General features: G+C 40.4%; 1 long non-coding RNA gene across 2 annotated transcripts; it reads right to left on the bottom strand.

Annotated features, from left to right (window-relative positions):
- Nucleotides 1-14,640: 14,640 nt before the first annotated feature.
- On the bottom strand, nt 14,641-22,211 carry LOC111930994 (uncharacterized). 2 transcript variants are annotated; one of them, XR_002865383.2, is made up of 3 exons: nt 16,843-17,006; nt 16,128-16,228; nt 14,641-15,350 (listed from the first exon to the last, which is right to left on the bottom strand). It is a non-coding gene; the product is annotated as an uncharacterized LOC111930994 (long non-coding RNA). The 2 variants fall into 2 exon arrangements; XR_015290043.1 differs by having other exon boundaries at nt 16,128-22,211.
- Nucleotides 22,212-22,796: the final 585 nt, after the last annotated feature.

Here is a 22,796-nt window from a genome sequence, read left to right on the forward strand (position 1 = left end):
GGGGCTAAACAGGTTTCTGCAGCATAACATCATAAATCTCACACTATGGTTTGCAAACTACATTGCTTTGCAAACTTCTGTGTGGAAGGAAGCAAGTGCTATCTCTAATGAAGTGTAAATGTGTAATGAAAGTAAATTGCATGTTTGCATGTGTGAACACACAGGTTACACCATGACCCTACATCAGGATCTTTCTCAGTTCCAAATGTTCCTGTCCAGAAGTTACAGGCCCTCTGTCCATAATTTCTGGGGTTTTTTAAGCATCTGGAAGATGGGTGTTAGATACAGTTAATCTCTGTTATATACTGAAAAGTAGAATGATGTTGATAATTAATGCCAAACACACCAGCAGCATTCCATTCAGCTTTTAAAAGTATCATTTATTAAATAACCTATTTTCTTTTTTGCAGTAATTTCTCTTAAGAGTAACAATATTTGTCAAATCAAGATCTTCATCTAATTGCAAGAATCGGTGTTCTTTGTTTGAAAAAGTGCTTTAACAGAAAGCTAAGCCCTCAAAAAGGAGCAATTGCCCAGCTACCTGTAATATTTTACACTAAATCAATTAGTTTTATGTTAGGCCATTAATGATGGAACTGTTTAGGAAGTATGCAGAATATTTGCATCAGGTCACTTGTGTGATTAATTTAAAAATGACCACATTTCTTTTTATCCAGCTAAAGTGTTTGCTTAAAATATTAATTGATTTCCAGAATTATACCATGTTCAAAAATCTCTAATGGGGAAAATTCAAAAGCCTATTACAGCTTTATAGTGTTTATATAAATACATAAGAAATAAATTAATGGAGAACTGTACCTTTAATAGTCATCTCCCTGAACTGCTGATCTGTTTTTAAATTTCTTTCATTGTGCTGACACCTTTTTTTTTTTTTTGGTAGTTTTGGTGTGTGATGTAAATTTTGGCCAAACAAGTAAAAGTGCGTTCTGAGACTTAATGTTTCCTGTTTAACAGTGGTAAACCTATCCAAATGCTTGTTTTACTTTAATAAAAGCTTTTTAATCAGCTTAAATATATAACCTCTTACACTGAACTAAATTTGAGATATAATTCTTTTAGCAGATGAAAAGTTTGCAATATCTCCTTGTTTGACTGAAATTACTGATCTAGAGGAATGTACTTAAATTATAAATACCAGTACAAATCTGTTGTGAAGCCACATCTTTATTTAGAAGTTCATTTGATGCTGTCTTGAGTTGGGCAGCTGTTTAAAGACTTGCTGAAGTGCTTCTGTCCTCTCAGAAGTCCTGAAAAACTTAAATGCATGGACTGATTTTGCTCCAGTTTTTTTCTGCACTACAATTTAATATTTCATCCAGCATTAATCATGGTACTCTCCTGGATATCCTGAGTAGCCTTAAGTCTTTTGAAGAAAAGTTGTGTAGCTTCCCAAGTGTGTCTCTGGAGTAAACCAAGAAGCTGCCTGGGATGTAGAACGTGCTCTCACAATTTCTGTTGTTGTTTGAGCAAGGTTGTCTCTGGAGCATCCTGGCTGTTCCAGCCTTGCTCTGTTCTGGGCCAAGCTTTTTCAGTCTGGCCTCTGAGCTGGGTTTATCACTCAGGCACTGTGCCAGGGTGAGGGGTTTGCTTTGGGGTTTTCAGCAGCCCTAACAATGTCAGGGTGGATGGCTCTGCACAGTTTCACTGAGCAGTGCTGATGCTCCTTGAACACTTCTCACTCGGGTGCCATGTCTTCATTTCTGCTCCCATCTCGTGTTCTTGCAATTCAATTGAGTTTTAAGGCCTACACAAGAAATTCTTTTATCAGCTCCTGTGATAAAATACAGCCAGTTTGAAGTTTGACAACAGCATGCTAATACAATTACTTGTATTTCTTAATACCACATTCCTGAGCTCCTTAACCAAAGAGTGGCTGCAGGGACAGTTTGACAGATAAAAACATATATATAGTTGTTAGAGTTTTAATAGTTTTTTGCCTGCAACCATAATCTGTATCATTATTTTTTTAGTTTAATTCTGTTGGACAAGTTTCAAAGATAAATGTGGTGTGTAATAAGTCTTTGCAGCCTCTAATTTGTGAAGGAGTGTCTGTCCAGTTAATACTTGCTCATTGAAGCAAGGGGTTTTGAAATAGCTGAAGTACAAACTATAATTACTGATGTCTGTTTCCTATTCACCTATGGCTTCTGGCATTTGATCAAAAACTGAAATGTATTGCTTAATCTCAAAGCATTCCCCACTTTCAAAAATATTTACCTCATGAGAGTTGCACAGCACTAAATGACCTTAGCAAAACCAAAGTAGATTTTTATTTGGCATTGATCATATGTAGCTAATCCACCAACAAGTATTTTTCTTGTTATTTTTGAATGTTGGTAATTTAGGTACAGATGTGCTCATAGTGTACCTTTAATGCAAGCTCAAAGCATCTTTAAAAGTATTAAATATTTTAATAATAGGGTGGGATTTTTACTTCACAAATGGGGTTACTAAAAAGAGGAGTACAAAGGTTGAGCAGTTTATGTGAGGGCAAACTCCTGGCTGGCAGTAAAGTGGCGAGTGGAAGGAATGTCCTGGTTTGCTGTTTTGTCAAAGCTGAGAATAACAGAGAAACCAGTCTTGAACAATTTTGTGGCAGGTGCCTGAACCTCTTTGAAAGTCATTGGGAATTGGGCACCTCATTACCATCTGTCCCACCAAGAGAGTAAAAGAACTGCGATACTGAATGCAGATGTTCTGAGCATCACAAGAGTAAGTAAAAGCCCAAATTTCATTTGAGAAAAGTTGTAATTTTTCTTGTTGAAAAATGTCTGCATTGCTTTGATCTGTCTCCAGCTGTCTTTATTTTATCATCAAATCTTGTCTTCCCAGTTTCTGTGGGATTGTAACAGAGTTGAGTTTCAATTTCTTTACTTGTAATAAATAGGACCTGGAATAAAACATTTTGCCCTGAAAAAGCATAGGAGTTAAACAGACATGAGAAATGCAAACAGCCAGCTTTATAAAAGGAGTCCTACCTATTTTACATGTGATTGTGCTTGTCATGTTCATTCTCTGATATTGAATCATCATCCTGACTTAAATAGTATGTTCATTTATCTTGGAGTTTCCCAGGTGTGCTGGCTGCCTGACTCACAGATGGAAGTGACTTCAGGCTGGCATGAAGTGACCACAGGTTGAAATGAGCTTTTGTATTTCCATGTTATGTGTCTTGGTGGGTCAGCCTTTGGCAGCTTTTGCTGAGGAAAACAGATGAGATATAAGAGAAAAGATAGATACAGAAATAAGAGTTTTTACCCAAATGAGAATGGACTGCTTTCTGGTGGCAAAAGAAGGAATTTTGTTTATCCTTTTTTCACAGCCTTTCTAAGTGAATCATACATTCATGTAGCCCAAACGGCAAGTTCAGATATCAAGCAAAGTGTAAAGGTGTCTGTGGAGTCTCTTCTCTAAATAGTGTTTATGGTATTTTAAGGATTTCTCTGTGAAGAAGTGGTTGCTGACTTGGTCAGATCTTTAATGCTGAAATGCCAGTTGGCCTCTGCTGGTAACAGACCAGTATTAATTCCAAACTAGTAGTGCCCTGAATTTATCACTACTGCTCAAAGATAGAAAAATAATCTGCATCTTCTCTGATTACTCTGATTCTGTCCAATCATCTTCACCTGTGATGAAAAAGAATCATTGCATTCTTTTGTGAATTGAAAAGATTCCCAGCATTACCAAGGATCACTGAGATTGTTTTAACATTGATTCCTCTTCTGTGGGACATACAAAAATACGTTTTCCACAATTTTTTTTGAAGTATGTCACCACCTCCTCAAAATTCACTCTGTAATAGCACAGGATTGTAAGAAAGCCCTGGGTAAAACTAGGTGTAATGTGCTGGTATAAAGTGTAAACACGCAAAGAACATCAGAAAGTTGACGTATCTCATGATTCAGCTTCTAATTACCATCAAACAATGTAGGATGGAGCTTTTATTTTTTGCAAGTTAAGAGAATGTTGAGAGCAGCCTGCTAGAAAGAGCTGTCCTCTCTGTTATCTGCTGGAGAGTACACAAGCTGCGAAGGGGGAGAGTCAGCCAAACAGGCATTTTCAATTTGAATACTTCCTCTTTTTAGAAATACATTTATAAAATGTCCTCTGCTCTCAGCACAGCAATGCCAAGGGCTGTTCTCACAGCAATACAGACATCACAGAATGCTCTTTGTTAAGAATTACTGCCTTTGCTTCTCTTGCTATGTTGTTTGTTTGTTTAACAAACAACACTTTAAAATATGCTTAGCTTTAGGTCACTTTAATTTTTAAAGATCAGCTCAGGGAAGGGATTTGGGTGCACTTTAAGCAACAGCACATTTTTCCCAGCTCCGTGGGGCTGCTGTTTCATGCCATACTTTTAGCAGGCGTTTTAGAGATCAGAGACATCTCACAGGCTGGTGTGCTCTGCCTGCCACTGGCATCAGGCCTCAAGGTTAGCTGTCTCGGGTGTGTTTGAGCAGTTGCTGCTTCCTTTCCAATCTCTTCTTCCTAAAGGAAAAGGGTCTTTTTTTTAAGCACTCCTTCAGTGATCTGGTTTAGAATGTGCATCCACAAATAATTGCTCAGAGCTTTTTTGGGCAGTGGTAGAGAATGGGTTGAGGAGTGAGAGCAAAAAGATGAGATTCCTGTAGAAGAGGAAAGAGGGAGGGGAAAAATGTCTTAAACTGGCATTATCTCAGGTCATACTGTACTCAAGGGCCCTGTGCTCAGTTTTAGACTCACAGCATCCCCACTGGAGCCACCTTCATTGTTTTGGATAGCTGATGATAATGCTGGACGCTGTTGTTGTTAAATATAATTATGGATATGAAGCATAGAATTATCTGATATAATTAATTTTCTGATTTAATCAAAAAGCCTTAGCTCTAGGAATATATTCCCAGATTTTTTCATGATGGAAGTGTCACAATTCAGCCACAGACTAATCTCTGGGGATCATATTCTGCTGCCCTCAATCAAGGAGAGCCTTTACTCCAAAGCTTGTCAAACTAGGAACAAATAAGAGTGGCAAAATTTGTATGAAAACAAAGGACTGGAGACATGGACCTGCATTTGCTATGGGGTGTGGATATTAGCTCCTATTTCAATGCTGACTGCAGAAGGGTGTATAAATCTTTAAAATCTGAAGGCAACTGTTAGGTGGAGAAAATTAAGCAGACAGTGCTGTACTTGTGAAGTGCTGCTAAGCAATCTAGCACTTCAATGCTGACACAGCCTGTATAGAAAGAGCTCTCCCACATTTTAACTGCCTGCCGGTGTCTGAGCTGCTCTTCTGCATTAATTTTCATTGGTCCCAGCACTGCATGTTGTCAGAGTTCTAGCAGGTGTTTACAGATCCTCAAAATGAGATTCCCAGTGGATTTAAGGGGCTCCATCAAAAATCTGTGCCTCAGCTCTGAAGTTTTTGGAATATTTGCTTTCTCACAGTCTTGAGGAAGCTGAAGTGGAATGAGTTCTGGAGAAGGGACTGTTGTGAGATGTCTTCAGATCCTATTTCTTTGATGCAAGGAAAAGGGTATATTGAGGAGTGGAGAGTGACAGAGATCAGAAAAGGCTGGAGGACCAGAGATAAAGGCAAATGTCTTGTGGAAACTCTTCCAGCTCCACTGATGTCAATGGTGAGAGTTTGTTAAAAAAAAAAATGAATCCTTTCTGCAAGTTGGGGGTGCATAACTTGTATTATTTAGGTACAGGACAGTACTAAACACCTTCTTCAGGGCTGTCTGGATGTTGTTTATACTGCAGCATGTGATCTCTGTGAAATTCAGCACAACTACTGCTGTCATAAAAAAAAACCAAAAAACCTTCCCAGAAATATTTTTTGTTGTTGTTCAACGAGAGCTTATCACAGCTGACACATCACTTTTGTTACTGTCACATAAGATAACCAGATGACTGCTAGCAGAGCCTTACCAGTCAGCATTGCCACTGCTGTAGAGAGACTGGGAAGACTGGAAAAGCTCCCAGAAGGATCATGCAGGACACATTTTTGGTGCTGATGTGGAGTGCAGGCACCTTCATCAGCAAAGCCCCTTAATTTAGGAGGAAGTTCATGGATTATACAAACTGTTCAGGTTGTCAGTGCAATCTAGTGAGAACATTTCTGTAAATGTCTCCCTGTGGTCATGCAATATGGAAAGTAAAGCTGTAGCATAACCTCGTCCCTGAGCTCCCTCTGGTGTAGACAGAACTTGTGCTGCTTGCACAGATGTGAGTTAAATACTCCTGGAGCTGGATTCCCCTTAGTGCTGTGCATTGCTGCCACACTGGCCATGCCCACAGCTCAGTCAGGACCATTCACTCACAAGGGCCCAAGTATTGCCGTGAAAACTCCCTTTTTTCTTCCCAAATAATAGCACAGACAGATTAGGAAAGTTGGCCAAGGCTGTGGAGAATATGACTCACAGGGTAGAGAGAGTTGATCTCACATAATTGTAACCAAGCATAGGCACCCTGACATTTGACTTTTACACGGTGAAAACCTGGCTGCAGCTCTTGTGATTCACACCTACCCTGCAGTGAGCACCTATTTTCCACCACTCCTAACCCTCTTACACGTTCTGGCTACATCTTGTATTGAGTGTTTCAATTGACTTAACTATTGTCCTAAGTAAATGTTAACTGGAACTTTATGAGCCATCATGACAGCGAGGATGCAAATTTTTATTGAAATCGGTTTTGGGGAATAATTGTTAGACATTCACAATTCTTTTGTTATTTGTTTTGAAATTCATCCATTCTGATGACATTTCAAGAGCTGTTTAATCCTTGTTGCACTAATTTGCTGGTGGAATATGCCACAGACAAAAGATTTGCTTTACCAAGACTGAGCAGATGCTTTGTTTGAAATCTCTTACAGAGCCCAGTATTTCAGGTGGAGCATAATGGCACTGCAAATGTTAATGCACCTCAATTGATCCTTCCAGCACTGCTCAGCAGTGCAATTCATCCTCTAAGCACAGAATCGTACTTCTAGAAGAAAATAAGTAGAAGTGCTTAGATCACATAGACTCCATTAGAAATAGGATGTCCATCTAATAATAGAAAAAAATGTGTGAATTCATCCCGAGGATAAATGGGCACAGATCTATTGAAGCAAGCAGTCTTTTTATGTAAGTGGAGTTGCACATGTTTTCTCCAGGGATCAGTTCAGTCCACTTTGCCTTTGTAGTTTATGCTGAAATTCTTCAAGATAGGAAAAAACTTGTGGAGTATTTGCATGTACTAAGTGCCTGGCATAGATCAGAGTCTTTACTTCTCACTTTTGCTAGCAGTACAGTCATTTAAAATTAAAGAAAAAAAATAAAACAAGTAATTAATCCTGTATGAATGTTCAAACATTTGGTTACTAAGAGTTATTTTCTCCCTCTAGACCTTGGACTTCCTCTGTGTATGATCCAAGAAAGCAAGTAAAAGTCTTTTCCAGGAAAATACAATTTTCAAGCGCCCTGATTGTGCTATGATACTTGCTCTACCTGAATCTTTTTAGATAACAGGCATCATGCTGCCTCTCATTTATTTATCTCTGATTGAAGAGCAGGGGAACATAGAAGTGGCAGTCAAGGAACATGTTAGAGGTGTGTATACAGTTTGTGATAGTGAGATCAAGCAGAACTTGTAGCAGGGAGAATTTACCTCATCTAGAAATTCAGCTGTGCTCATAATAAGATCTTCCCTCACAAAGAAAAAAAAAGAACAAGCTGGAAAATAAAAAATCTTCCTCACTGCCCTGAAATGACAGTCTGATATTGTTTTTAAGGTATGGTTTGGAACTCTGGATATTTTTCCATGGTCTTTGGTGGGCCATGGACAGATCATCCTGTCCAAGCTGGCAACCAGCCAGCTCCACTCCCAAGTCTGTGCAGCTCTATTGATGTGGTGCTGTGTCCACTCCATTAAACCTTCTGAGAAAAGATCTGGATTGACATTCCTCGAGCACAGTTCAGTATCCAGCACTGGCACCACTTCACTGTGAGAGCCTGGAAAAAGTGCTCTGAGCCAGGTTTTGAGGCACACAGAACCATCCCAGACACCACTGGTGAAATGCTGCTGATCTTTTAAACGCTCCTGCTCAGCTGCAGCCTGGTTTTGCCAGAGGGGTGTGCAAAACCACTCAAACTCTGACACTGCCTCACGGGGAGGCTGCAAATGAGCTCCTGCATTAACCCTGAGCACTGGTGTTCTCATTCAGATCTGCTGGGAATTTAATCATTGCCACAAACCAACTCGACACTTTTAGGGAGGCTCAGTCAACCCTGGGTACCTGGTGCCTCAGTGGCTGGATATTTCCTTAGCTGTGGAAATAGTGTCCTCCAGACTCCAGTCCAGGTGGGAAGCTGAAAATTCAACTACTACCTATAGGGAGAACCCTGGTGAGAAAGGACCTCCTGTCTGGTCTGAGCAAAATGCCTGTTTTCAGGCTTATTTGTACAATCTCAAACTGCTTTCTCCACAGTTGAGCTCTTCAGGTTCTCTGTAAGGGGGACACATGGTGAATTCTGCCGTGATTTAGACAAAAATCTGTGCAAGAAGGTAGGATTGAGTCTGCTTTACACAGGGAGGCAAGTAAAGGTTCACGGAAATCTCAACTTTCAAATCCTTTCAAGATGACATCTAAGAAGACTGCTTAAAAAAAATATGACCTTTTATTTTTTTTTTAACCAAACTTTTTAATTAGCATGAATTAAATTTTGGATTTGCTTGTGTGGGAAGAGGAATGTAAAGGCAATTTTTGGATATCATCATGCAATAAGTAAGTACCTCTGAAGAGGGCTGCACTCAGTTCAAAAGAGGCTTGCACTTGAGAGCTCATAGGCCATACTTCCAAATTGTATTGCAACCAGGGTTTTAATTTTCTTCTAATTCTAAGACAGGAAGATCAACAAGACGGTTATTTGCAGGAGATATTGGACATAGAATCTCATTTAGGAATATTTATCTGATCTCCTTATTCTTCTTTAACAATGGGGCTTATGGGGTTGAAGAAGTCTATGAAATGAGCTATTTTTGTGGGAGAAGGGTAATACTACCTTGGCTTTTCTTCCCCAGGGAGGCTGTTGTCCTCCCTGAAGAGCCCAGCAGCACACAGGGAACAGCAGGGAGGTTCATGTATTAGAGGGAGGGAGGGTGGGGTGCAGAAACAGCCAAATTTTTGCTCCAGCATAGCCTGGAAGCAGCTACGAAATGAGAAACAAAGGCTGTGGCTGGCCACACCTTGAGAGGATGGCAGCACCCACACAAACCACGGCAAGCTCCAGCAGTGCCTGCTCCCTGGCCTGTGCCAGTGCAGGGATGTGCTTTCCTGGCTTCCCCCGGTGGCTGCGGCTCTGCCATTGAAATTCTGCTGCAGTCGCGCATGCCATCGGAATTCATTTGTCATATTCCAGGAACTGGAATCCATCAAAGCGTATTCACTGGCCTTTTAATTAGTGTTAGATTAGCATTTTAAGATATGGGTAAATTCCCAAGTCTAACTTTGTTTAAAGGTGCATATTCAATACAGTAGCCAGGAAATCGTGTATTCTCATGTACTTATTACCTTAGTAATGGAATGCTGTGAGGGAAAAAGGCAGATAATACTTCCGACAAATATTAAATGTTATTTGTATAGCTACTGTCTGTGAATTTAAACAGAAAATCATTCCTCACGCCTCGCCATGAAACACACTCAAATTTCTTTTGTGGCTTTCATGTTTCATTAAAGCTTTGTATGTGGAGGAGAAGAAAATCTAAATTGCTACTTAATTAAAGGGATACTGTCAGATTAAATATATTTTGAAGAAATGAACTTTGCTTTTTTACCTGGGTTGTCAGTAACACCTAGGATTATTAAAAATGAAATATTTTTTAACATCTAATATACTTCTCACCATTTATCAAGCTGGGTCTTTTCTTCTCCTTGGCTGGTGAAACTAAAACAGTCTCTTGCTTTTCCCTGTAGTCAGCTTCATTGTCTGGATCCTATTAGCTAACCCAATATTGGAGAGCTTTAGGTTGTAAATACCACGAGGTGAACCTTACATCTAAACCAGAAAAAGAAAATGTATGGCTCTTTCTTTATTCCATTAAAATATTTCTCTTAAGCTGGACATAATGTAATATACTCTCCTTTAATCACGTTTTCATCACCACACAGCATGTGCAGGGTGGGTTAAATCCTGGAAAGTGCTGAGCAGTGAGGTGTGTGTGCCTTCCCCCCTCACTGAAGGCCAAAGGTTCTAAAGGTGCTCAATTGCATGGAAAGGGGTCAGACATCTCTGTCACAGTGTTTGGAAACCGGAGCTCAGCCCTGCTCAGTGAGCTACTGACTCTCGTGGTAAAGGATTTAAATTAGGAGCAGGGCAGGGCAGGAAAATATGTGGGTACATCTGAAAAGTGAAAATGAGATGTGGAGCCCCTTCAGCACCTTGGCTTTTCTACAACATCTGCATGGTCCTGAGTAGAAGGGCAGACAAAATCTTACCCAGGCAGACGCCAGGCGCAGTTGTAGAGGAGACTGAATTCTGCATGAGTGGCTTTGTTGATTTAACAGGAGCTTCAGAAAGAGGATAGAGAAGGTGTGTAGTATGGGTTAATATTATTGTATTTGGAAATAATAATGCATTCAGCAATCCCAGAACTCTGCAATATCTGAAAGGGCATTATTTACAAAATGGCCCTATCTACGTATACCAGTGAAAGCTGGTTTTGGAGTTTCATATTAATGCACATTAGCATCCTCATGAACCTATCTGATAATACTTATACATGGAGACTTAAGCTCCTTAAGCAATGTTCACACCTCCATGAAAAATAATACAGTTAAGTTCTTCCTTTAAATAAACTTTCTGAGCAAGTCTATTAACAGTTATCTGCTATCTGCCACAAGGGGAAACGTGTAGACAATTCTGTAGTGTCTTATAAATCTTGGGCTGCTGAGTATTAGGTAGTAAATTAAATGAGCAAGAGCTCCTTTCACTGGATCCTCCTACTTCATTTTACCACGTGGGAATGTTTGAGTCCTGAGGAAACAATCTGCATCCCCAAGGGATATGTTCCTGCATTCTAAAAAATAACTCTCCTATGTAAAAGGCATTTTAGAATGCTTTTGTAGTGAAGATTTTCCATAGCCTGGGCATATAAAAGCCTGCCTCGGTGTTGTACAGTGTTGTATCATTTTCAGATGAGTGTGTGCATAACGAGATCGCTCACAAAATCTGACTTCAAATATCTGGAGATGTCCAGAGGATTCTGTAGCAAACAATAGCCTGTGGTTTGGCTCCTGCTCAAGGGCTGAGCAATTGGAGCTCAATTCCCAGGTCAGCTATTTCCTCTGACTTTGAGCAATCCACTTCATCCTTCCCTGCTCCATTGTCCCCTCTCATTAAGGATGGTGAGGGGGCTGAAGGAATATATTCCTGGCCTTGCAGTGGCTGTGATGGGATCTCCAAGGTGGAAACCATAAGAGTCGCTTTGGGGACAGAGGTTCAGGACAGGGCCATAGAAGCTGATGGGAAATTCTGTCTGCTGTGAAATGCTCTCACATCATTAAAAATCAAACTCTAAAGAAGGGCTGTCATTACAAATTAAATCCCACAGACTTCTTGGTTTGTGTTTGATGCATTTGTATGAAATCTGACTGTTTTCATCCCGTTTATTGCCGCATAAACTTTCCACAGTGGCAGTGGAATTTAATTTGAATAAAAAAACCACCCTCAACAACCAGAAGATTTGGATTCTAACCATAAAAGTTAAGTTAGCTGGATTTATAATATGCCATAATCAAGTAAAAACACATAATCAGGGAATCAGACATGTACAGACAGCACAGAACACGGATAATTCCTTTTAGGATTTAGCATATGGCCAGCAGCTGGCAGATCCCTGTGAAACTGAATGATAACGTAGACATCCTTTGCTGTGTGTTCCTGGGTGACAATAACTAGTAGGAAGGAAAAGACAGGCCATTCATAATCTTTATTTTATTTAGTGAGACTTTTATTTCTGTTTTGAAAGGGAGAAGGAAGACATGGAAAAGCAGAAGCTTCCTGGAAAGTAGAAGCCTGTATAAATGGCACCAATGGGAAAAATAGGCTTTTATTTTCTTTCAAAGACACAAAATTAAACAGAACTTTCTAGCATATGTTAGTATTCATAACTCTTGCAGACCATGCATCAGAACAGAAGACTTGTGATGATTATTAGTCCTTTGTATTGCGGTAGGTCCTAGAGATCAGGGTACTATTGTGCCAGTTGCTCATAATTAGAGATTGTGTACTCCCTGGAGTAGTGACTATCTCAACAAACAAGACAAAGGGATGAGAAAAAGGAATTGGTATTGTTCTCACTGCACAAACAGTGCACTGAGAAACTGGCAAATTAAATCATTTGCCCAAGTTCATGTGAGATTTGGCAGAATTTGGCAGGAAATTCTTTTTTTTTTTTTTTTTTCCATGTAGGTAGGTAGTGCAAAAGAAAGTAAGCATGGTTTTAAGTGGCAAAATAATTTCAGATTTAAGAAATAAATTTAATTTTTTTTTTGTCCTCTAAATCTGTTATGGTCACATGAATGTCAGGATTTTATATCTGAAAATTTTGGTTTTATTTTCAATTTCCCCTGTTTATTTCCACCCACCTTTCTCTTTAAAAAGAGTTGAGTAGGAAAACTAGGAGAGGCATGGTGAGGAAAAACAATAAATCAAAGTTCTAATTAAAGCAACACAACATCCCCATAGTGTCCAGCTTAATTTAAAAACTCAGAAAATTGGTCAATGTAAAAAGAAGCACTCATTTCACGAGGGACAGAATAAATTTGCTCTTATTTCCCCTTCTTTTACCACATACAGGAAAGCTCCCAGACCCAGTTGGAGAGGAAGCCAGCAGAACCTTTTGGCCATAGGCCCCTGAGGCTGCCCAGGCAGATCAGCCCAGGCCACCCTGCACATTGCCATGGCTGTTCCTTCTCACCTGGGAGAACTCCAGCTCTCCCCTGCCCAAACTGGCAGGGTGGGACAAGTGCTGGACTCAGGATGGTGCCAGAGCTCACAGCACACTCAGATTTGTGAGATTTGTGTTGCACATCTGGGGTAGGGTGAGGGTTTGGGGTCTGAGCAGCACTGGGAACATTCCAAGAGGAATGACTGTGACAGAAAACCTATGATCCTGAGCTCTTGTTCATTTTAAGCCCATAATTCTCTCTTCTCTACCTGTGGCACAGGACTTAGAACAGGCTTCTGACAGCAGTTTCCTGCCATGTCTGCACCAGTCAAAACCTGTCCTTCGGCTGCAGAGCTCTCTGGAGCTTATTTCACTCTTCCAGGTCTTCATGTGATGTCAAGAGTCCAGAATACCATGAGGAACTTGTTATTTATGCTCTTGAACATGAACACATGAAAGAGAGGTGCTGGATGCACAAGGGAAGGGTACCTCCTTCCATCCCTTTATCCATCCTGTCTCTCCTAAATGGCTCCAATTTAGCCATTGAAGGCAAGTAATGCAGGTTTTTTTCTTCTTATCCTTGTTTCTTAGTGCTAGGATCATTGTGGGATGACTCCTGTGCTCATATTGAGGTCAAAGGTTTCCCCCAAAAGGCAGGGCTGGGGGTCCTTGGACATCATCCTGGAATGTCCTGCAACATAAGCAAGTTTTAAATATGTTCTGAGGGCTCCCATCATTTGAATGATAATGATGTAACATTTTTATAACACTTAGCAACTTCAAAACCTGAAGGAAAGCAACCAAATTAACAAAACAAAACCTTTTGCTCAAACTTAATACTTTTTAGAGCACTAAGTTGCCATAACAACTTGATGCAAAAGTCTTTGGTGGCAACTTTGTATTTGGTCCTTCTGAGGCTAAAATAACCTTGCTCTTGTGTTAATACTTAGCCAGCATAGTAAATACTATTGGTTACAGAAAATTAAAACTTTTAAATAGTGAAACTACTTTTACTGAAGTAAAAGAAACCTCTTAAATCTAAGTGTTTTTCTTCTTTTAAAAAAAGCATAATTTGTCAGACATTAAAATAACAAAAGGTCTTTGAAAAAGGATTATGGTTTCTGATGTTTCACTACGAGAATGGATTTACTTTATATCCTACTGATGTTGTAATCTTGAATTCTGAGGTAATGTTTTAGCCCTTTCTTTTCACATAAATAAAGATTTCAATGATAGCACTTCATTTCTTCTGTAGAACTTTCCTTTATTTTTCAAACTACTCATTTTCTCTCGCTTAAACCATTTCATCAGAATAACATACAAATTGGATGCAGTGCTTATTAGGAGGAAGGGAACAGTTAGAAGGGCAAAGCATTTCAAATCAACACACTGCTGACTGCTGAGGCAGATTTTAAATGAAGTATTTCCATATTCCTTATTGCTTATATGTTTTCCTCCAAAATGTACTTTTAAAAGAAGTCTTATTTTTAAGATTTCCTTGTAAAACATACATTTTTTTAGCATATTGTGGAGTATTTTTATGTCACTTGAACTTTCATTGCTATGGAGCACAAACAATTGTTTTCCATCAGCAGCAGGCACTGAATTTTAAGAATCAAAAAGCATATTTTAGCATGGTAACAAAACACTTGCTAATCATACTGACTTCATCCCTCCTTGAAAAACGGTGCTATATTTCTCTTTGGGTTGCATAGGTTTTAATTAACACTAAGTGTCTTTAAAGAGTTGCAAATTCCCACCCTTTCTGAAAGGAAATCCACTCTTTGCACACAATTGGGCTGCTTTTTGGGGTTGTTTAATATCTCATAGCAGGGTGAGTGGTGGAGACAGCAGAACATCTTTAAAAGATAATTGTTTACTACTAAGGGAACAAAGAGTGCTCAGGGAGGCTCGACAAGAGATTTCCCTGCAGCAACTTCATCATTATTATTAGCCTGCTTTCCAAATAGGGACCATTCTCCTGACTCTCACCCTACAACCTGCCTTTGAAAGTATAGAAAAAGTGGTGTTTATAAACCAGATTTTTTTTTTCTTTATTTTGTATAGTGAAGTGAAGGCCAAAGCCTTTTCCGCTCCAGCAGAACCAGCGGGGAGGAAATACAAGTAGTAATTACGTTAAACAAGCAGGAGATAAAGGCAGCCGCCTCTCCAGCCGGGTGCTTGAAGGGTACAAGGAAAGGTTGAGGTGTCAGCACTCACAGCCCACGACAAGAGGCTGGAAATCTGACATTCTGCTTCTCCAGCCCTCTCCTGTGGGCAGGAGTCCTGGCTGGGATACTGCAGGACCTCAGGTCCCCAGAGCCAGTGGATGGCTTTGTTCAGGTGAGCAATCCCACTGGTGGGCAGGGTGTCCTTGAGTGAGAGAAATGACAAAGCATCTTGAAAATCACCTGTGGAGAAGAGTTTGGCTCAATCCTCTCAGAATAATTATCTTAAGAAATTTTCAGTCACCTCACTTTTTGGTGGGTTTTTTTTCTTTCTTGAATAAGGATCAAATTGACTTTAATTTCATATTTCAAAACAAAATATTCTTCTTTCTTTTTTCCCCTGTCTTCCTAGACACAGCTCCTCTGCTATGGGGAATTTGCTGACAGAAGCAAAGCCACCACAAAGGACTTGGGCACGGGATGCGGGCTGGGAGGTTTGATAGGGAGCACGTGCTGCTTTGTGGGTTGAGTGCAGAAAAAAGCATGGTCCTTAAAAATGGTGAGGAGATCTTCTGGGCCCCACTCATGGCCTTGCTGCCTCCTGCAGCCCCCACCACGGCCCTGCTGGACATTCACGTCCAGCTCGTGGCCATGACAGGTGGGATGGGGCAGCACTGGCCGGGCTGGAGGGGATGGGAGCTGGATGGGTTGTCCCTCTAATAGGATTCACTTTGGAGGTTCCCACCCCAAACAGCCAGATCTTTGTTACCCTCTTGAGATGTGTGGCAGATTTATTTCTACTAATGTTTTAAGTACTGAGTGTATCTAGTGTACTTATTGCTCCTAATTAATGTGAGAATAAAGAATCAAAGAGGGCATTCCTCCAATGAGTTGTTTTTGAAGAGTGGCAAATTAATCCCCTTGGATATGGCTGAAGTCAGGGAAGATCTTTTTGTTCCTCTAACAAACTACAGCAATTAGACGTCCAAAACTCTGCTCATGATAAATAGATTTTAATACCTTTTTATTCTCTTTTTGCAGGCCCAAATCCCTTGCACCCTTCAGCCACAGGTCCTTGCAGGTAACCGGAGATATTGGAGTGTGTTTCCATTTGTCAGGACCTGTGTGCACACACATGTGTGTGAGACACTAATGAGGGGTTGCACAGAGCCATTTAAATGCAAATTTTGTTAGACTTTTCCTTAGGCTTTTGTGAGTGTTGGACCAAACCCTCAGCTTGGTCCTCTGTGTTTTCCAGGCCCCGTTTGCTCTCACAGCTACCTGCCTTCAATTTCCCTGAACGTACATTCTCCAGGGCAAAATGTGATGGCTGGCTGTTTTTGTATGGCTGTCTCTGTAAATGCACAGTGACATTTCAGGGGGATACTTGTAATCTGCTTTAATAAGGATCAGGTGGCGTTTACCAGAACTCGCTCAGACTTCACGGGCCCAAGTTTAAACCTCTCCGAGTCCGGGCACTGGGGCGGCCCTCGGGTGTGATAAGGCAGAGATGAGGCTGACAGCCCCTTTTTGCTGATGGGGAGATTTCCAGTCGGAATTGTCTCTCCCCATGCTCGATGAGGCTGCTGGGGAAGGCATGGGAGCACCTTTGTGCTGATTCAATGCTATCAGCCCTGAACAGACCCGCGGGGCTCCTGCACCTGCCGGCCCCGCTCCTTTGTGGCGGTGCCACGTCCTGCCCCACACCCCCGTACCCCGGGGTGACAGAACCCACCGTGCCACAGGCTGCTCCCAGCACCGGGTAATAATCCTCAATCCCCCTGTTTGTTCAGGCGGCTGCCAAGGGCCAGCAGCTGCCGCTGGTGGCCACGGATGTGCAGCTGGAGGCGGCCATGGCTCGCCCAAGGTCAGGGTGGAAGGTGGGATTTCCCCCTGTGCCTTGTTTCTGCTGTGGGCTTTTGGTGTTTGAAAGTCTTTTCTGTGGTGCTGGAGATGAGCCCTGTGTTGCCCTTAAATTTGCAGCTGGCTAAATGTAATATCCTTACAAAAGTTTATGACCCAAGAGAAAGTAAGGCCCACGCTCAAGAGGAGGAAGACAACCCTTGTGTTTCAATGCAGCCATTCATGGCAAAGTAACATAAAGCAAAATCTTTCTGCAGTGCTCAGCTTCAGAAAAAGTGATACTTTCACTGACATTTTCTTCTTGGATATCAGACCTTTTTTCAAATGGGAGCAGGCTGTAAACAGCTGTGAAAAATCATTGAAAAGGGGAATTTCTACAAAGCACAATTTATGACAGGATGTCACATGAATGCAGACAGATATATAAGTTTGTTGATTTTTATCTCATATAATACAATTATATAGTTGGGGGTTTTTTTGTAGCCTCAGTTAATGAGGAGTTCTTAAACCTAATTCTATAGTGAAATTCTAGAGCTAGAATATCATGATAGCTCAAAATGAGGCTATATTCTACTCAGTGCTGTTTGAAGCTTTTGGGCCAAATCTGTGCTATTCAGACCAGGAAACCAAGGTAAGTGTTGAGGCCAGGCTGGTGTGATTGTGGTTCTTTGATGTTGTGTAGTGCACAAAAAGGAATTTGCAAGGTCAGAAGGGAGGGAAAATGGTTTTTGAGCCCAAAGAACCAGTGAGGCACAGATGGAAGGTCTAGTGCTGTTACTGGGGGAGGAGTGTCAGAGACAGTGGGGACAGCCAGATGGTGAAACACACTGCAGAGTCACACAGAAACCCTTGCTCTTGTTCCATACTTAAAGGAAATTGCAGAACTTCCAGACTGCAAGACTACTTTTTAAGTAAAACACCAAAATATCCATCAAAACATGCCATATAGCCTCGGAAGCAGAGAATGCTACAGTCCCTGGACCCAAGGCTGAACAGAACCAACTCTCACCTCCTCTCTGATTTCTCACTCTCACTATCCCAAGCCCACATCGATTTTCACCCAGATATTGTATAGAGAGAGTTGCACAAATCAAGATATTTCTTTGCTTCTTTCTACTTCTTCCCACCTGTGGCTGCTGTGGTTCACACTGGCCCTGCCTTTCGATCGGCACAAATCCTCGCTGCTGAAGAGCAGGGCTTGACTGCAGCGCAGGCACTTATCACTTTATTTTCTCCTATGAGCACGGAGTGGGAATGTCTCATCTGGCATGTTGAACTCAGATCTAAGTGCTAAAATGTTTACTGCTTCCAATCTGCCCAGCAGGATGCTCTGAGAGAAAGAGAGGGTTGTGAGCCTGCTGCTGATGGAACCATCCACCTCACAGGGCTGACGAGGAAACCGCACGGGATCTCTAACATTAGGCTTTTAATTATTTTAGGGGACTTGTTCCACGTGTACTTCAGGTGCTTTTCTATTAACATTTGACAACATCTCAGCAATTGAAGTGTAGTCAGTGAAATTGCAGGATTTAGATTGCTGTCTGAGAACTTCTGACCGAATCCTGCTTTCCCTAATTAATGCATTCCGGCACCTCCTTAATGACATTCATTTCAACAAATAATTTCTCTTCTTCTCTAATGATATGCACCATACTTGGGACTAGAGTACAGATAAATACATATATATGTTTTTGCTATTCTAGAGGAAAAATCCATATGCTCTGGATAATGAAGGTTAAGTGACAATTTTCTTTACAACCACTCATGTCTTACAATCTGTGAACTGAAAACTGGATTAACCTTTAATTACCCCCCATGATCTCTCAACCCTGAAACAACATTAGCACTCCTCCTAGTGTTATTTGCATACAGCATTTAATGAGAGAAACATCTGTTTGCATATTTCATATCATTAATATTATGCAGATGAGGTGAGTTTTCATGATGCAATGGGCAATTGTGCAGAAATCTCCTTTTCTTTCATTTTTGGTTTATTTCCCTCCTCCAAACAATTTGCTTTGACATGTATTAATTGGAAAAAGAGCTGCCTGGTGCCACTAGCCTTGCATATATAATACATAGGTGCTATGTGATCTGAATGGCATCATGGCAATATCCTGATGAATTTACAAAATAATATCTGGCTTGATGCTGTTGGCAAACCTGTTGATATAGTCTGAGGCAAATGTACCCTTTTAATGAAATGTGCTGCTATGGCTGAAAATTAAATGAATACAAGTAAGAGTGCTAACAGGCGACTGCATTTATAAAAAAACCTGTTCTGTTTATAAAGACAAAACATATTCCTTAGGTACCTGATCTGACAGCCATTTGACTGACTGGAATCTAGGTTAGATTGCTGTCTGTGTCTCTTCTCTTCTGAAATGCTTCATATGGCCCTGCAATGAGATCTTTACTCTGTATGAAGCCAAGGCCATTGAAAACTGGTGGGTCACTGCTTGCACTGAGTACATAAACCTGGGAGAAACTCCTTGTTTTTCTTGAGAACTAAGGAGAATTCTCCATTTTCTTTAGCTTGAATCCTGTTTTCTTGAAGGTGTTTCTAAGAAGATTTTAAGCCATTGCTGATATTTACAAAAAAACACAGCTGGGGGAAGGGAAGTGGGGATTGAGCCGTGGACAGTGATTATAGGGGAAAACAAGGTATTGATTTCCAGTTTGCTACTTAAAATTCCCTAAGTCCCAGATGTTACAATTTGCTGAATGTTTAGCCAGCCCAAGGTGTGTGTCATGTCCTGGATGTATTCCCAGTAAACAAGGTACATTATCTTTAAAATTAAACTTTTAGATGCAAAGCTGAGGATTTGGTTTTGTGCTGATTTTCTGAGGGAATTTCCACTAACTCAAAAGCAGGAATTATTTCCTACACAGAGATGTGCAGAATGGTTTTCATAGGTCCTAAATTTGTCTAACTCATCACAAATTGCTTAAATTGCCCTTTTGTGCTGCTGAACCAATGCCAGTGACAACTGAAAATTCACAAAACTCCTTTTCCTAGACTTTTATCTGGATAAAGATGAGTCTAGACCAGCATGGAATTCACTTCATTGCCTAAAAGGACACCTGAGCTATATTTATCTCCCAAACAATTCTTCTGTTGAAGAGAATTGATTTGGTTTCTGTGGGACATGAGGTTCCTACAAATTGCTTGGACTAGAGTGCAGAAGCAAAACACTTTTCATATTTGGCAGTAACTTTTATATGGAGACAACTCATGGTCCTAATTGTCAAGGGCTGGCAATCTTTCAGTGAGGAATGAAATAGAAATTTGAATAACCTACAGGCTTATCTGCATAGCAAAAAGTCGGTGTGTTATGGAAAAATGGGATTACTCTGTAAAATGGGTGTTTATATCAGGATGACTTCTCTCCAAAACATTTGTGGTGATCCATGGCTCAGTGGCCCGGGATTAGCTGTGCCCACCTATTCCCAAAATAAAAGAGATACCATAGGTAATACATACTCTGTGACTAAATGAAGATTAAACACAACTGAAAAGTATAGGTTTTTTTCCCTGCTTGTGCTGCAAAATAATAATATGCCTCACTTCTAATTCATGACATAAATTTTATAGGAGAAATTTGTGGGATGTTGCCTTTTCTGATGGGAATCATTTTCATGACCAGTTACATGCTTTGTGAGAACATGTGTTCATTTAAAGCAGATTTTCATAGTTTAAGAGCTGCTTTAAATAAGTAAAGCTTGTTTATCTAAAGGTCTGACTTGCAGGTAGGATTACTGTGGTTTTGTACACAAGTCATTGCTTTGGCATCTACCAGGCCTTTTATGCAAAAAAGGAAAAATCCTTAATGTATGCAAACTGTTGTGCATGCAAATTATAGCCCTGCATGTGGAATTTAGGCATGCAAAGGAGCACAGTGCTTCCCACATGGAATTGCTCCTGCTTTGCAAATCATCTCACTCCTGAGCACCCACAGTGCATGGACCAGCTTATGGAGCCAAGTCATTGCTCTGGAATTCAGATTTATTTGGGTAAACTGGTTGTGGCAACCAAGATTTAGTCTGGCATAAAACTTTGTTTCATAGTTCCTTTCATTTCAGGAACTGCTGTGCACAAGGAAGGAGTACTTTGCATCGCTAGACAGAGACCTGGAGAAGTACATGAAATTTGGGGCAAGGTTGTATGAAATCTTGACAGAGTTTAGGAGCAAGAGAATTTCTGTTCCAAAGCTGTGCTTTGGATTCCAGCTACACAAGCAAATCTCAGGCTGCCAAAAATTTTTGGATAAAAAAAGATTTTAGCCTATCATGTTTAGCTTTGTTTATGTGATATTATTTAGATTTTTTCAGATATAAAGCAGATGGTCCTAATTCCCAGCAGTATGAATTTAATGGGTGAGGACTATCTTTGAGACCCTGGAGAGGACTTAGGAAGGCAAAGGGAGCTTTTTTTTGGGAGCTTTTTTTTTTATTTGCAACAAACTCTTTGTGCATCCCAAGGCGCTGACACTTCCAAGGCAGGGATTCCTCCAACCACTGACTGCAATCCAGTGGCTTCTCAAGTGAAGTAAAAGTTGTTGATTGAGCTAGTTAAGAAATAATCCCCTTGATTGTTCAAGAGCTTTTGTCAACACAAGGTCAAATAAATTTTTGTTGGCGTGGCTCTATTTTCACGTATTGCAACCAAGAAAAACAAAACCTGCAAGCAGTGGCTCAGCACTGGCAAAACAATTCTTGCTAAAATCAGCAGCTTCTGTGCCAGGATTTAACTGAACACCGGGTACTTTTAGCAGGTTTTTGTTGGCATTTGATACACGGGTGCACTCCCATGCCGGTTCATGAATGCATTTCCCTCACAGCACTGATATCACTGATATCTGTACTTTAACATGAATGAGATTATTTTGGAATTGGTGAAATATTTCTCCAGTTAATCACTTCTTTCATTTTGCTGTGCAGCTGTTTGCCTGAAAAGCTTGTCTCCATGAAAGCTCTGTTTGCATGTGTGTAGAGAAAATCACTAAACAAGAAAAACAAGAATAATGTGTCATAACTGAGTTTAAATGCAGCACAATTTGTGTTAGTAGTGGCTTTTACAAGCCCTATTATATAGTAAATTAAATTATATCTTTATTCTTATATCTAAGATAAACAGTAAGTATGTAATATATCAGTAATAGAAAAACTTTTGGCATTTAAGGAAGAATTGAGCTTTAATGTAAGGACGTTTTTATACCTCAGTAATAAATTAACATTTCAAAAGTACTTTAGCCTGCTGAGATGGATCATTCTATGAGTATGGGTAACACCATGGACTCCAATAATTAGTGTAAATTGCCTTTGAATAATACAGAGCTGGGAACAACTTTCAGTGCTTAATGCCCCTTGCAGTACATGATGAAGAGTCCTTAATGGAGCTTGGAAAAACAAGTAATACCTATAAATCAAAGAAGAAAAGCCGTTTTTGATGCATTTGTCTGAGAGTGTGAGTTTTAAACCAAATTGTTAACACTCCTCCCTGCTGAGGGTCATGGATTAGCTAGGGTGGGAGTTTCTTATAGGATCTTTCACACTAACCAGCAGAGGTAGGGGGTTTCAAATACAAGTGTTTTCTTAACCCTAATCCCTGCCTCCCTGACCAGTAGAGCTCTGAATTTCTCTCTAATTAGGTGGAGAATTAGTAGGTGGATAAATGTGTTAGTGGATGAGGATGAAGTGATTAACTTGCCCCAGACTATGATAGTGAGTTCAAGGAGCTACAGAATTCATTTTGTTTCTAATAACTTTCTCCCTAAATTCTAGCAGCACCACGGCAGAGGACTTGCATTTATATCTACAATCTTA

The sequence above is a fragment of the Cyanistes caeruleus genome, chromosome 8 (assembly GCF_971803275.1).
Source record: "Cyanistes caeruleus chromosome 8, bCyaCae1.hap1.1, whole genome shotgun sequence".
NCBI classification, from domain to species: Eukaryota; Metazoa; Chordata; class Aves; order Passeriformes; family Paridae; genus Cyanistes; species Cyanistes caeruleus.